Source organism: Panicum virgatum, chromosome 1K (genome assembly GCF_016808335.1).
Source record: "Panicum virgatum strain AP13 chromosome 1K, P.virgatum_v5, whole genome shotgun sequence".
Taxonomy (NCBI): domain Eukaryota; kingdom Viridiplantae; phylum Streptophyta; class Magnoliopsida; order Poales; family Poaceae; genus Panicum; species Panicum virgatum.
Window position 1 is genome coordinate 6,410,863 of NC_053136.1, and position 12,118 is coordinate 6,422,980.

A 12,118-nucleotide genomic window follows, 5' to 3' on the forward strand; every position below is an offset into this window, starting at 1 on the left:
TCCAACGCTGGTGGCCATCATCTACTCCGGCTGGCCATCTCCTCCTCCCATCAGGTCAGCATCTTCTCCAATGCCGATTGATCTCGTTCTTGCATATAGCTTTGGATATAGCGCCTAGCGTAGATTCCGTGGTGAATATTATTCCAAGAGTGAAAGACGTCTCACTCTAGCCATTTAAATTGCCTACTGAGTTGCACTCTGCCTCCTTGCTAACGCGTGGAGGGGTTGGCTTCACCACGGAATACTAAATCATTGTGATCTCCTGTCTCCAGCCGATTGATCATGCCTTTGAAGAGGTCCCTTGTTCAAAGAGAATTGGATGATTCATCATCCGATGACGATGACTACGTGATATTCTCAGCTGCTCAAATTGTGCATACTTATTCCAATGCCAAAAGAAGTCATGGTGGCTCTGTCCTTGGCCATAGAGTCCTTTATCGGGACAGAAAAGGCGGCCACGAAAGGATGTTTCAAGATTATTTGGTGGTTAATCCAACATACACCCCTGAAATTTTTCGTCGAAGGTTGTTGTTCTTTCACTTCGGTTTGGTTTGTATTATCTGCTGAATTATTATTCGAGTGCTTAAAATTTAGTTTGTTTTCTTTAGGTACATGATGTCTAGGGATCTTTTCGTACGCTTAATGATTGCTGTTGAAGCACACGATGATTACTTCGTTCGAAAAAAGGAATGCGGCCAATACACTTGGATTGAGTTGCTTCCAAAAAGTCACTGCCGCTTTTCGTATGATCACTTATGGGGTTCCAGCTGATGCAACCGATGAGTACGTTCGCATTGGCGAAAGTACTGTACTCGAGTCACTACGTAGGTTTGTTGCTGCAGTTGTTGATATTTTTGAAGATGAATACCTGAGATATCCCAATGAGACAGACATAGCACGCTTACTTGCAATGAGTGAGCGAAGAGGTTTTCCTGGAATGTTAGGGTCCATCGATTGTATGCATTGGGCGTGGAAGAATTGTCCTTATGAAAAACAAGGTCAGTACAAAGGTCATGTGGACAAGCCCACTATCATTTTGGAGGCTGTTGCTTCGCACAACCTTTGGATATGGCATGCCTTCTTTGGAATGCTTGGATCTCATAATGATATAAGTGTCCTTCACCGGTCTCCTTTGTTTGAAAACTTGGCGGAAGGTACAGCTCCACAGGTGAACTATATTGTTAATGGCCATGATTATACGATGGGTTATTATCTTGCAGATGGTATATACCCCTCATGGGCTACTTTAGTGAAGTCCATCAGTCTTCCTATGGGAGACAGGAGGAAATATTTTGCTAAAGCGCAAGAAGCAGCGAGGAAGGATGTCGAGAGAGCTTTTGGGGTTCTTCAATCTAGGTTCGTCATTGTTCGAGGACCAGCTCGCATTTGGGATAGTGAGACACTAGGAATTATCATGAGGGCTTGTGTGATCATGCACAACATGATTGTTGAAGATGAAGGAGTCTGTGGATCCTAACGAGCGATTCGAATACGGAGGTGACAATGTGCAACCTGATCATGGGCAGCCTACTCGTACACTTGATGAGTTTATTGATGCACACAAAAGGATCAAAGACAAGGAAACACATATGCAGTTGAAAGAAGACCTCATCGAGCACCTTTGGTACCATTATCCCGACTTGTATTAGCTGTATATAAAATTTTATATATGAGACTCTTTGGAACCTTTGGAACTTTATATATGAGACTCATGTATCCTATCATCAAACATGTGTCCTGTCATTTAGACTCATGTATGCTTATTTCGGTTGGTCATCAAACATGTGTCCTGTCATTTAGTTCACTGTCATTTCATTTGCTTGTTGTGGTCGCCAAATCAGCAGCAGCTAGCAGGTGGCTACCAGGATCATTGCAGCTAGCAGGTGGTCATTTCATTTGCTTGTCATTCAGGTGCAGGTGGCAATATCATTCAGGTGGCAATTCATTGCAGCTAGCAGCTAGCAGGATCATTGCATAATCATGACGAGCAGCAGCAGCAATATCATTTAGTCACAACAGTACCAGAACATATTTGACAATCACGAACAGAAGCTAAGGTTCAGTAAACGGATACATGAACTTTGATAAAAGTTGTGCTCAATAAAAAAACAAACTAAAGCTTTCATGACTAGAACTAAATTTAATTTGCCAAACGCCTAGCGACAATTTTCTGTTGCATCGTCTCGTAGTATTGACGCTATAGCGGGGTGAGGCAAGTCATGTCGATTGACATTATTTCTTTCTCCTCTTTAATCAATTCTGCTTCAGCTTTTTTTTCATAATTGACACTCGCTTCTTCTCTATCTCTAGTGCAACCAGGAACCTCTCCTCTTTTGTCTTTTCCTTTTCTTTGTCGAAAGCCTCTTTCTTGGACCACATCTTGTCCAAAGCTTCCATGAAAGCGTCACCACCACCGCCTCGCCTAAGTGCTTCTTTTTCCTTCTTTACCCCCGGTGGCCTTTTGCTTGCTTCGGTTTCTAGAGCAACTTCCTTTGCTGCATCTTCATCATTGTTGGTGCCTTCTGTATCCCTTGGTCTGGACTTCTGCTTTTTCTTGTTTGATAGTTTTTCCAGCTCAGCAAGTTCAATCCTCTTGGTTTTCCACTTGTCCTCCTCCTTCAATATATTCCAACAATGTATAAGAGTGAATGACTTATTGTCATTGTCTAATTCCTGGTACAACTTGGATGCTTCTGAAATCTGTTGAGAGAATTTGGCAATATATAAATGTGCAGTTCAAATAAACCAAATTGATTAAAGTAAATATTCAACACATATTGTATACCTTGTCTTGGATAGTTTTTCCACTTTGATTCCTACGCTCAATCTTATCATAGCAACAACAATACTTGTTCACTTGTGACTGAATTGTCAGCCACCTATGCATAATGGAACTCTATGTCCTCACAGCTGCAGTTTGCTTGTGTTCCTCAAAGAAAGCATGAACTCTACTCCAAAATGTGGAACGAGATTGATTGGCACCGTTAATGGGATCTTTGCTTACGTTCAACCAACCAGAGCATACAACTTCGTCTTCCTTCCAATCAAATTTTTTTTGTCCTCTTGGATCCCTTTGTGTTGCGACTTGGCTGCACTTCCACATGGGCTTGTTGACCTTCGGAAGTAATACCTTGTGTGATCGGAATGTTGAGGTTGTCCTCCATACCACCAGCAAAACCACCATGATCTTGATTGAGAAGAATGTCTGTCAAGAATCCATCTCCATCCATTTGAATGAGTCTACAAAAAAAATGAGATAAATGACTAGAGCCCCCCTCGTGCAAAAAAAATGAGATCGGAACTAGTCTGAACTATAGTCTGAAACAATGAGCTCGCTCATTGATTTATTAACACTAGTAGCTTGGCTATAGTCTGAAAAAATGAGATCGGAACTAGTCTGAAATATGACCAGAGCACCCGTCGTGCAAAAAAAAAAAAGAGATCGGACAATGGCAAATGGAAGGAGATCTGGTCTCTAGTCTAAACCAATATGCTAGTTTGAACTAGTCTCAGTATCCCTATTCTGAACCAATGAGATCGGGCTCTAAACCAATATGCTAGTCTGAACTAGTCTGAACTTTTGTGCGATGCAAAAAAAACGGCTTCAATCCAGTCTGAACTAGTCATCGCATACTAATTTTCTACTACAACACAATCAGATGTGCATCATGATCGCAGGGAAAAGATGCAATGAGTTTCAGTCCAAAGTTCATCTCCCCCAAACAAGATGGATCATACCCAAGACACTCCAATTCAGATGCCTGATCAAGGCGTGAGCAGCAATTTACAGGGCAGCAGCAATTACAGATCAAGGCCACCACCACTGGAACATATGAACCCTAGATTGACTACCTGATCAAGGGCACCACCATGACTACCGACAGCGGCCAAGGAGAAAAAAATCATGGAGGAGGCAGGGAACTGATTGGCCATGATGAGAGAAAAAAAATCATGGAAGAAGAACGAACTTGAGACCTGGTGGCCTTGGCGAGGAAAGCGTCGGGATTTGCTGGGGAGGAGGCGGCCTTGGCGATGGAGAGCATTGGGATCTGCTGGGGAGGAGGCGGCCTTGACGATGGAACTGGACGGTCGTGCCACGGGAAAAAAATCGCGACCAGTGCCGGCGCGGGATGCAGGCTTGGCGCGGGAAATAGGCGAGAAAGTTTCCTCAGCGCGCGGGAAGTCCAGTGCCGGCGCGCGATGCCGCGATGCGCAGCTGAATACGCGCGCGTAAAGATGCGCGTGCGGGAGGGGGGAATGCCAAGTTGCTAAAAATGCCAACCTTGTTTTCCAAACTGTTGGAGACGAAATTTTCTTGTTTTGCCAAATTTTCTAGAATGCAAACCTCATTTAGCAAACTCTTGGAGATGCTCTAACGTAGCGCATTGCGTGGCTGTTGGCACCATAGGTGTGAATTAACCTATGCTGGTCATTTCATCGCTGGATGTAATGGTGCATAGAAATTTGGAGAGGTAAGGTTCTGTTATCCATTCAAATATTCCATTGATTTTTTTAGAAGAATTAACCTATGCTGGTCATTTCATTGCTGGATGCAATGGTGCATAGAAATTTGTAGAGGTGAGGTTCTATTATCCATTCACATATTTCATTGATTTTTTTAGAATCAACCTAGTGTTGATCCTCACGATCGGCACCCCTAGGATGGTGTTTGCCACCGTTGCATCAGTACGCCGATCAGCATGCCCTGTATTTCAGGTTGATGACGAACAGCGAGCTCTTTGCTGAAACTGCTAGAGGTAAGATTCTCATTTAACTTTTGATATTTTTTTATTATGTTGCTTATAGAAAACCAAGTATTTTAGATTCTATGTTCGTTAAGATCCATGATCCATGTATCTATAATATAAAAGTTGAAATAATTGAAAATGTTTTCTACCAAGATTAGACCTATATCGTAACTTTCATGAAGATCCCACTTGCCACATTGAGAGGTGTGGGGACAAAATTAATGCTGGTTTCCATTATATTGGATTTGCTTGCTTTGGCCATGTACGAAATATTTGCTCTTTTATTCCTAATTAATTGATGATCATATCTATAAATACATTACTAACTATAGTAATTTAATTAGCATTATAATTAATATCATTTGTTGTCATTCATTGTATTAAGTATTTTGATATATGAATATATTTTTTGTTTACAGGATATTTCAAAAATATTTTATGAATTGTTGAATACAAAACTAATTTTTTTGTATGAGTTAAATTTTTATTACCAAATATTTTTAATATGTTTGATATTAAATTATCAATTACTATATTATTATTTAAAAATTATTTAAATATGTTCTCTCTTCATTAACATCTTTACTATAAACTATATTATTATTTACAAGACTTTATATAAATATAATATTTTTATTTAATATATCTTTAGTACATGTGCCCTCCACTAGTCTCTGTGAAAAATGATAAAATTGTAAACCCAGCTGGTGTATAACTCATCAGAGGTCGGGTTCCTCCATCAAATAAATTAAGTCGAGACTATGACTATTGTATTGTACCTAGAAGGATACTTACAATTGAAAAAGGAATATAAATTTATTAAATATTAAAATATCTCCAATGGTTTTAAGATAGAAAATTTGACCATGAGAAGAAGACGTCGGCTTTGACTTGACCTGAAATATAAGGCATTATAGTTATCCAAAATTAAAGTAGTCCAAGTCTGTTCATAGAGAATATTAACATTAAATAAGTAAATTATGAAAATATGTTTCATAATGGATTTAATTATTCTCATTTGAGATTCAAAATATTTTTAAAAAATTTAGTCAAATTTAGAACAATTTAACTCAGAGTAAAGTAAAATTCTTATATTTTACGACCGAGCTAGGGAGTGGGAGAGCCTCAGGGAGTGGGAAAGGAGGCTCGTGAGGTACACAGCTAAAATAGCAAAAATATTGTCAATTAATCAAGTCTAACATGCCAGCCTCATTGGCCATGCCATTATTTAATAACACTGTATGAGGATTTATACGTTATAGTTGAAATAATTAGAGGGAACAGGTATTTAGCTAATTTGTCTATTTTTTGCATACTAAAAAGCAGACAGTTGTGAGATAATAACAAGGTCTTAAGTCGTCTCTCATAGCATTATTGTACGCCCTAATAACTCCATGATAAGCAATACTATAAATTCAGTACTAGTGCCACAGTCACGTATCCGTTTGGAAGCATACATTTCTAATTTGCATCTATCTACAAATGTACATGCACAGCTTATCTAGTCTGAATGCATGCGGTTCCACTTGTACGGTCTCCATTATATTATGGCTAGGAAATTTGTTTACGAGTATCAGAAAGGTATAGTGTTCATCAGGATCACTTATCAGGAGGTCGCATATATATTATATATGTGGACAGAAGGATGAGCACACAGCTAAAAAAAGGAAATGTTAGGTCTAATTATTTTTATTTCATGTGTCTTATTAGTTATATTTATTTGGGAGATCATCGAACAACACCTAATCCTGCCACATAATATGAAGTTGAGATATAATAGATACTGTGCAGATCGATTTCAAGCTGTAAAAATAGATACTAGAGAAAGGATTAATGGACAATTATAGGGGAGCATTGATTTATCTGAATTTGCATTGCTGAGGTATAAGCAAAAACTTACTTTATCTCACATGATTATTTACTGGATCCCAAATATATTGTACATACAGGTCAAGCTTATTGATTAATTTAGGCAAGTAAATAAAGATAAATCACCAATGAAATCTAACATGATTATTAATTCGAATTAATCATGCATTCAAAAAATCATTGCATGTGCAGCTCTCGAACAATTACACCATGTTATAAATATATGACTGCACCATCGAGTAGTCCTTCAAAAAAAAATGATACAAGCTAAATGTGCACTATGATATGCCCACATAAAATAAAATGATCTAAATTTAGGGTGCTCTAGATGACACCAAAATTCAGACTTTGACCACAGGTTCCTCTGCAACTTGGAAGATTTTATTTTTACCGGGCATCTATATCTAATATACTATCGCATCCTGATTATGCTCTAAGACAAGGGAAATAACAAACGAAAACATGGTAACAAAATTGTGAAGGGCTTTTGTGCATACACAACCAATATAATCTACAATGAATTAAGAATGTGTCATGGTTAAGTCTTAGCTTAGCTTGTTAGAAAAATGTCTGCTCATTTCTCTTTATAGTTTATTTATACTCTAGTAAAAATTATACAAAGATATATAGTTTGTATTAAAGAAATGCAAAATGGAGGCATTAGTTTGCAGGGTGGTACGGTGAAACGTACGGCTCTGTGATGTGATCACATTATTCGATCCCCCAGAATGACTGGAGTAATTATTATCAAACCATGCATATAGTTACTAAAACACACGGTTAGCCAAGAGTGACTGCCAAACAAGTCAGAAAAAGAAAGTTAAACGAGAAAATTTACCTCTCTCCACTATCGACTCGAAAAGATCCTACACATGTCGAGTAGTAACTTTTCTAAAGCATCCATCAACTCGAATCCTATCACATCGTCCTAGTAGAGAATAGCTTTTATTTACTACGTGTCACACATTTCTCCGCGCAAATTTATATTGATCTAGGCTTTGCTTCTATCCAAGTTAAGTCCAATGTAATTTTGATGGATAAATATCAGCACTTCTTTCTATGTATGTGCACCCATCTCATCATCAAAAGATATTCTGCTGAATGTATTCGCCCAGATTCAGTTAACCTAGCTTGCCATCAAACAGCGGATACAAGGATGTAACTTTTATGTAGTTTACTCAAACTTGAATTTTTTTCCTCCCCAAGCAAAACAGTGTCTTCATTGTTATCCATGAACTTCTTTAAGACCATACCATCATGCATGTCAGGGGCCACAAAAAGAGAGATACCAGATGCAATCTATCTAGCACAACACACATCTGACATGGTGCAAAAATGACAGAAGTAGAAGTAGTGTTCATTCCTCTCAAGGAACCACCAAAGTAATTAACTAACATAAGGAGGCTAAGCTCGTGGAAATACCTTGGTTATCTGGAGATTAATAACGCCTTCACAGTGCATTTCCTAGCTTATCATGACGCTCTTGTTCTGAGAAAAACAAAGATGCCGGTCAATATGCATGGATCATTCATGAGTAGCAGTCTAGCAGAACAGCAGTAAGGACCACAAGCAAGATGCACACCCAACCAAGACTCTCAACAGCAAAATACAGAACGAATCACAAGATATGAGTCCAAAAGAGAAGCCAACAAACACAAGGGATGACACTTATGCGCCCCACGTCAGTCACTGCAACAACAGAAGATACCGCGCTCCCCTTTCACACACAGAGAGAGAGAGAGAGAGAGACCTCAAGTACTCAACAAGACCAAAGAGTGTATGCACGAGAGAGACAAAGGGCCTAATACCTATACATGCAAGCTAGATCTGGCAGAGACAGAGAGGGCACCTTCCTCCTTCCATGCCAAATATAGCTCATCTCCTAGCCTCCTCCATGATCCATTTTTGACCCAACAAGAACTTGATCAACCCCAACAAATACCAACCACTTGCAACAACAGGAACCCATCCATGAAGGCAGAGAGAGAGAGGACGCAGCCGTTGATAAAATCCTCACAGTGTTGCAGTGTACTGGCAGCATCCCCATGCTTCAGGTCCCAAGGCGACGGTACTACTGCAAATCTGCAAGAGGCCAAAGAAACGGAAAACTTGGGGATAAGAAAAACATGTGGGCTCCTGGATAGCGATTCCCATGACAACTTGATTGAAAAGACTAGAACAATAGGAAGAAAAATAAGTGTGTGTGAAGATCTAGGAGATAAGAAAGTGGTAGGATAAAGTAGGAGGAAAGTCATAGTACCAGAGGTATGCTTGCTAAATTTAAGTGGTTAAGTTTCTCCTTACAAATAAAGTACGAACTTTTTTTAAGGAAAAAACTATACAAAAACATATGAATTGAAATGAGTGGAACAAAATCAAATAATAAACGGTTTTACACCCGCACTAATAGATCTTGATGGGAGTTAAAGCCCTTCAAAAAGAGAGAATGACAGTAAGAGGAGTGAGCACGCGGTGAGAACAACATACATGTTATGTTGTTCATCACGCCGTGTGCTCACTCTCTTCTGTCAATCTCCCAAGAGCCTCTCCGCACCTAGAAGCGCCTGTCTTACTCTATGACTTCCCACAAATCAGCTTTAATACCTTTAAAATCCAAGCAAAAGATGCAAACCAGAAAACCGAAGAGGAAAAAAACCAAATAAACCCTCCAAGCACAGCAGGAAGAGCCAGAAAGAAAGGGCCTTTGTTCTCCTCGGATCCGGTGAGCACGCGCCGTACAGAAATTGAAAGGAGAGGTGGTGAGAGAAACGGCCATCTCTCTCTCGCGCCCTCTCTCCCTCCTCCTGTGGTTCTTGAGAGTTTGTTTTTGGAGCAGAGGAGATGGATGGGATGGGTGGTCGTACCTTGCCTCCCAGTGCTGCAGCCTCGCAAGATTAAGTAGTACTCCTGCTGGTGCTAGTACCCTTGCCCCTTCCAAGTAGTTCCAATCAGCAACAGTTAACACTGCACTCCTTTTGCTTACGGATTATTATTTTATTATGAGAGGACAAGGCGGCAATAGCCCAGCAAAGTTAAAAAAAAGAAGGTAGTATGGTAATACAGTAGCTAGCATCCTCCAATTTGGGTGTGTTTAAATCCTATAAACGCAAAACGTAAAATTTTTATAAATCGCTTGCATGGTGTACTAAATATAGTTAAAAAATAAATCGCATTATAAAAACGGACTGTAAATCGCGATACGAATCTAATGAGCCTAATTAGAACGTAATTAGATACTAAATTGCTATAGTAATGCTTCAGTAAACATGCTCTAATGATAGATTAATTAGGCTCATTAGATTCGTCTCGTAGTTTACAGACGAGATCTGTAATTAATTTTGTAATTAATCTATATTTAATACTTCAAATATTAAAAATTCTCTTATAAAAACAAAATAACGCAAAATGCAAAATGAACTAAACACACCTTGATATCGTCGGGATCCCAGTTTATCTCTCTCGTTGAACAGCTCGTACACAGCTGGGGGAGGCGCATATGCCCATCCTTTCGAGAGGGTGGATCAGAATCATACATGCGCAGGAGAGAGAGAGAGTTATCAGGTTTTAGATATTCGTGTCTGTGGTTTTGGGAGGTAGCTTACAAGTCGACGAAGTCAGGATAAATAAGCACCTACAGTTAGCGGTGACTGACGACAGAGTTCTGAATTCAGATGAAGATGCAGTGAGTCTCTTCCAGATCCCACCTGAAATCGCCCCTTTGAAGCGCCGCACCGATCTCTGTCTGGACCTGGATCTACCAATAGTTGGTGAAATATCTAAACTTTTTAGATTTTCTGTCCGAGTAAATTTTTCATTTTACTAGCCAACCTTCCAGCTGCCGATTTTTCAACCAATCAATGCATCCCGTTGGACTCTAAGTGTGGGTGTTATTTTCATCGATTTAATTTCATGGTTTCTCTCTCACTTGTCTTTACTAGCGCCTCCTTGCTCTGCACAGGGTGGACGAAAGCTCACGGCAGTTGTCCTACGCCATTGATGATGGTTGTCTCCGCCTGTCGCTGGATGTTGCCGGTTTCCTCTCCTTGTTTATTTGAAGAAAATGTCGCCCTCAACAACTGTGTCCTACATCCAAGCAGATTCAATGTGGTTAATAGACAATAATAACCGAAGTAACAAGGCCTTTCACTGCCGTTGGTACGTATATCGTAGAGTACTAAACCCGAATTCTGTAATAACACAGCAAGAGGAGCAATCAGCCACACTACCAAATTTTCTAGCAAAAACAAACTACAAATAGATCCAAATTATAGTTCACTCTAGTTTTCTCCTAGATCTTTTCTAGTTTTGACTAAATTTATAGAAAATATATTAACATCTACAATACTAAATAATTACATCATCAAGATATATTTCATTGTATGTTTAATGAAAATAATTTGATGTCGTATATGTTAGTACTTTTTTCAATAAAGTTGGCCAAATTGGATAAATTTGACTTAGACCAAAACCAAATCAAACTATAATTAACTTGGAGTAGGAGGAGTATAGTAAATAATTGGTGTAGAGTTTATCAGCAATGTGATATCATCAGAAAACATATTGATATTGGACGATGAATTATATAAAATAAAAATTGCTAGACTGCCGGTGCTGGTCCATTATAGCTATTATATCTACCTAGACCACAGCATCGCATAGAGCATGAGCTGCAAATATTCATCAATACCACCCAGTGACCCAGATATTTATAATTTGCTCCCATGAATCGATTTTATAAAGGCAGAAAGCTTTTCTTTAGAAAAAAAAGAAGTTTCACAAATACACATGAATTTTGCGACATGGTAATTGTATAAGTGAGCTTCTTTGTTAAATGTGTTGCAATACCATCGTAATTTAAGATAGCATTTAATTAGAATATGTGATGCTCAAAGCATCCCACACCTAATGTCTCTTATTGACTAATAAATTCTTTTTGTCTCATTTTGTCACTAAATATACTATTCAAAATAAGGCACGGCAGAAAACCATTATAACCACATATAAATTGAATATCATGAAATTAGAAGTGAATAATTCAATGCCGTGATTTGGAGTGTCCATCACATATCGGTCTTTCAAAAAGAGGTGTCCATCACCTATTACATTTAAATTGAATAGTTCAACCTACATCATACACCCCCAAATTATAGGTTGTTTAGCTTGCTATGCACCTAGATATATGTTTCTATTCACCAAGATATAGACTATATCTGGTAGATACATACAAACTAGTTACTACTAACGATGAAAAAAAAGAGAGAGAGAGAGAGTAGACGGTCCCGCCCAAGACATGCTACTGTTTTGGACTGAACAAATGTTGTATTAAGTGCATTCAATCTTCCATATTTTATCTACTACTTTCTCCCGACACAGATACTATATTTTTTACCACAGTTTTGCACTTTTGCATTAGATTATGGTATGATATCTGATAATGGATATTTTTGATTGAATGGAAGTATTTCTCAAACGAACTGCTTTTAAAGATTCCAAACTATATT

At 38.7% G+C, this 12,118-nt stretch overlaps 1 long non-coding RNA gene across 2 annotated transcripts; it reads right to left on the reverse strand.

Moving 5' to 3' along the window:
- Nucleotides 1-1,970: 1,970 nt before the first annotated feature.
- Nucleotides 1,971-9,484, reverse strand: LOC120673558. Of its 2 annotated transcripts, XR_005674700.1 has the most exons (5): nt 8,426-9,475; nt 8,040-8,105; nt 5,614-5,644; nt 2,786-3,240; nt 1,971-2,700 (listed from the first exon to the last, which is right to left on the reverse strand). It is a non-coding gene; the product is annotated as an uncharacterized LOC120673558 (long non-coding RNA). The 2 variants fall into 2 exon arrangements; XR_005674691.1 differs by lacking the exon at nt 5,614-5,644 and having other exon boundaries at nt 8,426-9,484.
- Nucleotides 9,485-12,118: the final 2,634 nt, after the last annotated feature.